The sequence below is a fragment of the Musa acuminata genome, chromosome BXJ3-11 (genome assembly GCF_036884655.1).
Source record: "Musa acuminata AAA Group cultivar baxijiao chromosome BXJ3-11, Cavendish_Baxijiao_AAA, whole genome shotgun sequence".
Lineage (NCBI taxonomy): Eukaryota > Viridiplantae > Streptophyta > Magnoliopsida > Zingiberales > Musaceae > Musa > Musa acuminata.
In genome coordinates, this window is record NC_088359.1 from 17,956,673 (window position 1) to 17,962,187 (window position 5,515).

The 5,515-nt window shown below is 42.5% G+C and overlaps 1 long non-coding RNA gene across 1 annotated transcript; it reads left to right on the top strand.

Moving 5' to 3' along the window:
- The first annotated feature begins 943 nt into the window (after positions 1 to 943).
- On the top strand, positions 944 to 4,532 carry LOC135652950 (uncharacterized). Its single transcript, XR_010502268.1, has 2 exons — positions 944 to 2,764; positions 4,164 to 4,532. It is a non-coding gene; the product is annotated as an uncharacterized LOC135652950 (long non-coding RNA).
- Positions 4,533 to 5,515: the final 983 nt, after the last annotated feature.

Below are 5,515 nucleotides of genomic sequence, written 5' to 3' on the forward strand. Positions count from 1 at the left end.
TCCGATGATTCTTCGGTCTCTTAAACGTCCATCGAGCTCGACTCCGGTATCCTTGCTTTATGTTTTCTGGTTATCGTAGTTAATCCTGCACACTTAACTCAATAATATGGATTAGATCAATTAACCCACCAATTGATTATATCATCAAAATCCGAGATTCAACACTATCCATGCATGAGAGTGGACTTCCCTAGATGGGAAGAAGGAGACCCGATTGGTTGGATCTCGCGCGCGGAGCGATATTTTCAGTACCACAAAACCGCGGATGCATCTATGGTGAAAATTGCAGCCATACATCTTGAAGGGGATGCTATATAGTGGTTTGACTGGTTTGAACATACTTATGGAGTCCTTTCATGGCAACAATTCAAAGAAGGACTGCTGATCCACTTCAGACCAATCGATTACGAGAATATTGACGGACAACTAGCAAAGATCCGATAAACTTCCACAATTCAGGAGTACCAAACCAGGTTTGAAAGGTTATCTAATTAAACTCATGATTGGTCTCAAAAATAGCTATTGAGGACCTTCATTGAGGGCTTGAAGCCGGAGATCCGAGGAGAAGTTAAAGCGCGATAACCATATATGCTTATGGCAGCCATCTCTTTCGTACGACATCAAGAGGAGCAATTGAAACATGAAGCTTGGAGGACTTGGGTCGCTCCTCAACCAGTAATGTTGAAGCCCTCAGTCCCCCCTACTGTAATATCCCTCATTTTTGAAAATTATTAATAAGGATTTATATGTAAATTGGAGAACCTATATGTAAATATAGAAATTTTAAGGACTAAACTGTTAAGTTGTAAAAAGAAAAAAAATAAAGAAAACCGAAAATTTCGGTTTTATCCCACCGCCTCCCACGCTCTCTTTGTTTCTTTCGTGGGGCGTGGGGCGTGGGGCGTGAGAAGAAGAAGAGAAGTTGAGGGAGCAGTGGGGCGTGGGGAGAAGAAGAAGAGAAGTTGAGGGAGCAGTGGGGCGTGGGGAGAAGAAGAAGAGGGAAAAGAAGAGATTAGAAGAAAAGAAGAAGAAGAAGAAGAAGAGAGGGAGGATGGAGAGGAGAGAGAGAGAGGCAGCAGCTGCAGCTAGGGCTGCAGCAGCACCTCTGTTTCCCGCAGGTGGAAACAGAGGAGAGGATGTGTAGGGCGTTGGGGAGGAGAAGGGAAGAAGAAGAAGAAGAAGAAGAAGAAGAAGAAGAGAGGAGGATAGCTGTGGCAAGGCTGCAGCGAGGAGGTGTGTGGCGTTGGGGAGGAAAAAGGAAGAGGAGAAGAAGAGAAGGAGAAGAAGAGGGAAAAGAGAGGGAAGAGGGAGAGGAGCGAGAGGTGGCAGCAGCTAGGGCTGCAGCACCTATGTTTCCGGTAGGTGGAAACAGAGGAGAGGTGTGGGGCGTTCGAAGAGGAGAAGAAGAAGAAGAGGAAGAGAAGAGGAAGAGGAAGCAGGAGAAGAGGTTGTGATACCTCTGTTTCCTGCAGAGGAAACAGAGGAGAGGGTGTGTGTGATGCCGGGGAGGAGGAGGGAAGAAGAAGAGGAGAAGAAGAAGAGAAGGGAAAGGAGGAGCTGCGACTGCGGCGGTGGAAGCTGCAGCTAGAAGAGAAGGAGAGGAAGAGATGGTGAGGAAGAAGAGAAGAAGTAGAAGCGGGTCAAGAGGCGGCACCTCTATTTCCTGCAGGAGGAAACAGAGGAAAGGAGGTGTTGTTTGTCGGGGAGAAGAAGAGGAGGAAGGAGAAGAAGAGAAGAAGAAGAAAGGAAGGAGAAGGAAGAGGAGAAGGGAAAGAAGTAGCTACGGCTGCGGCTGTGGCAGCTGCAGCTATGGCAGGGAAAGAGGAAGAGGAAGGAAGAAGGGAAGGAGAGGAAGAAGAGAAGGGGAAGAAGGGGCTGCGGCTGCTGCGATGGCAGCTGCAATTGGAAGAGAAGAAGGAGAGGAAGATGAGCAGGGGAGGAAGAAGAGGCTGTGGCCGTGGCTGAGGCTGCGACTGCAACAGTGCAGCTGGGAAAGAAGAGAAGGAAAGGAAGAAGAAGAGAAAGGAAGAAGGGAAGGAGAGGAAGAAGAGAAGGGGCTGCGGCTGCGGCGATGGCAGCTGCAGTTGGAAGAGAAGAAGGAGAGGAAGATGAGCAGGGGAGGAAGAAGAGGCTGTGGCCGTGGCTGAGGCTGCGACTGCAGCAGTGCAGCTGGGAAAGAAGAGAAGGAAAGGAAGAAGAAGAGAAAGGAAAAGGGAAGAAGAGAGGAAGAGGAGAAGGGGAGGCAGCTGTGGCAGTGGCAGTGGCAGTGGCAGCTGCAGCTGGAAGAGAAGGAGAGGAAATAGAGCAGGGGAGGAAGAAGAGGCTGCGGTTGTGGTGGCTGCGGCCATGGCTGCGACTGCCGCAATTGCAGCTGGGAAAGAAAGGAAAGGAAAGGGGAAAAAAGGGGCTGTGGACGGGATTGCGGCCGCAGTGGCAGAGACTGCGTATGCAGCAGCTGTGTCTGCGAAAGAAGGGGAGGAAGTAGTGCAGTGGAAGGGGCTGCGGTTGTGACAGCAGCTGCGGTCGTGGCTACGACTGTGGTAGTGGCAGTGGCGATGGCTGCGATAGCTGCGTTTGAAAAAGAAAACGAAGGAATGAGAGTAAGAGAGAGCAGGTGACTATGCCTCTATGTTCTGCATGAGCTACAATTGTGGCGGAAAAAGAGAAGACATATGTAGAACACGGAACAGGGAGGACACGTAGGAAAAGTAGAAGGATTTGGGCTGGCACCTTCTTTGGATCTTCGGATCGAAATATTTGAAAGGTAAGTTTCCCGATCGTTTCTCCTGTTATTGTTATAATCTTTCCTATTGCAAGTTTCTCGATCGTTTCTCCTGTAATTGTTTTAATTTTTCTTATTGCAAGTATTATGATCTTCCTCGTGCAAGTGTTCTGATCCTTCCTATTGCAAGCTTTCTAATCTTTTCTCTTGCAAATGTTTCGATCCTTTCTATTGTAAATGTTTCGATTATTTCGATCCTTTCTATTGCAAATGTTTCGATCCTTTCTATTGCAAGTTTCCCGATCGTTTCTCCTATAATTGTTCTAATTTTTCTTATTGCAAGTATTATGATCTTCCTCGTGCAAGTATTCTTATCTTTCCTATTGCAAGTTTCCCGATCGTTTCTCCTGTAATTGTTCTATTTTTTTCTATTGCAAATGATTCGATCCTTTCTATTGCTAGTGTTCCGATCCTTCCTATTGCAAGCTTTCAATTCTTTCTTATTGCAAGTGTCCTGATCTTTCCTTATTGTAATTTTATCTCTACATTTGCTTTGAATATGAGGAACTTTGAATTGTTCTAGCCTTGCATTTAATATGTCTCCTGTTTAGACGTAACAATTCGAATCTATGCAACGTTTGAGATTCTGACCTTTTGATACTGAACTACCTATAAGTCCTGTTGAAAACTTTGATTTATTCAAATCTTATTACATTAGAAACTAGACTCGTAGATCTTTCTTTTGATACCTGGATTAAAAGATTTAGAGTCCAAATGTCTACTCAGTTATCTATTGAATCCGACCCTTTGGATTATGCAAAACAATGATTTTGTTTTCTGACCTTTGGTTACTAAATCAATTGTAACTCTTTGTTGGAAACTTTGATTCATACGAGACTTGTTTTATCTGAAAATAGATTGAAATATCTTTCCACAATATATTTCTGAGTAAATTGGAGCACGATTGATAGTTTAAATTATTTGTTCAATGTGCCTCTTGAATTCTGCCAGAAATCGAGCTTTGGTCGATTTCACATATTCTAGTTTCATTCCATTGGAAATTGATATCCATTGACTTGCTTATTCAATTGAGCTTTATATTATATTACTGCTTTGAATTCTTCTATGCTCTTGTCCTATATTTATTTGGATACCAAAATCTGTTATGTAAACTTCATGTTTGTATCGTAATGTTTCATAAAGGCACATGTAAATTTCGTTGTTCCGCATGTGCTTCCGATATGTCCCAATTTATTGTTCACAATACCCTTTTGTACTCTGGTGTTTGTGGGATTATTTGGACCTTTGCCAGAAATGGTAAAGGGTATGTGCTTAAAGCCCGCGATGCTCTAGATTATGTTTGGTGGTCATTCAGAAATGGATAGACCATATTATGTTTGGAATCCCACTTCACCTTCTATCTGTTTGATATGAAATTCAGAGCCGACCTAGCACTTGGGTAGGGTGAGAGGGCTCGAGTAGGAAAGGGCTACCCGTGGATGGAGTCGAGAACTCATCACGGCATGGAGCCACCACTGAGTTAAACCTCACATGCACTATGCCAGGGTACGACGTCTGAGCTTCTATTTCGTATTCGTTCTTTGATATGCTTTGAAATGGTCCATATGTCATTGATATGTTCCGAAATGTTTCATTTGTCATTGATATGCTCCGAAACATTTCATACGCCTTTGATATGCTCCGAAATGTTTCATTTGTTATTGTTACGCTTCAAAATGTTCCATATGTCATTGATATGCTCCGGAACATTTCATACGCTTTTGATATGCTCTAGTTACTTTGTGCTCCATTTGCTATGAACTGATATGTTCTGAAATGTCCTATCTGCCATTGATATGCTCCGGAACATCTCGTATGCTATTGATATGCTCCAATTACTCTATGCTCCATCTGTTATGAACCAAATATGTTTTGAATGACATGACATATATGATTTTGTATCTAATGAGATGGTATCTTTGAGAATTCTTGTATTCTGCCTTACATTATGATATCTTACTTGTTTGAAACCGTTCCTTTTGTTCTGAATATGCTTTGTCACTTGCTGAGCTGTTTTTAGCTCACTCCGTTGTTATATAAATCTTTTTGGTCAGCTTGTCACTCTTTGAGATGTTTGAATTGGGCTGAGGCAGTGGAGAGCTATTATGAATTATGGGCAAGTCTTGTTGGTTATTATGTTATTGTTGTATAAGCATATTTTGTATGAAATGAAATGTTATCGATGAATCGAAATGGATATACTATTTAAAAGTGTTAGAAGATCTCTCTTATTTGGAATTTCAGAATGTTAAGTCTAATTTACGATGATATGAACTTGTGGTAAATAGTTGGAGTTCTGATTGTATAAATTATTTAGCTTGTGGATTTATAAATGTTGTTCATGTTTGTCAAGTTGGCTTGGGTTGCCATAAATGTGAATTATCGAGTGATGTGATATATGATTATAAACTACACAGGTTTTATAGATGTGAATTTGATAGAATGTTTTCAGTGTCCTCAAATGTGTGTTTGGATCCTGGATTTGTTTGTGTTGAAAATTTTAATATCATGGATATTTTGAGGGGTGTGACACCTACTATCGACCAAGTCCCTACACCAAAGAGGTTAACAAGAGAAGAGCTTCGGGAGCGATTTGCGAAGGGGTTATGTTGGCATTGCGATGAGCCATGGAGCCGTGAGCATCGCTGTAGTAAAGGGAGACTTCTTATGATTGAACCAGTAGAAGAAGAGGTCATTGAACATCTAGAAGAGAGCCTTGAACATAAAGAAGAA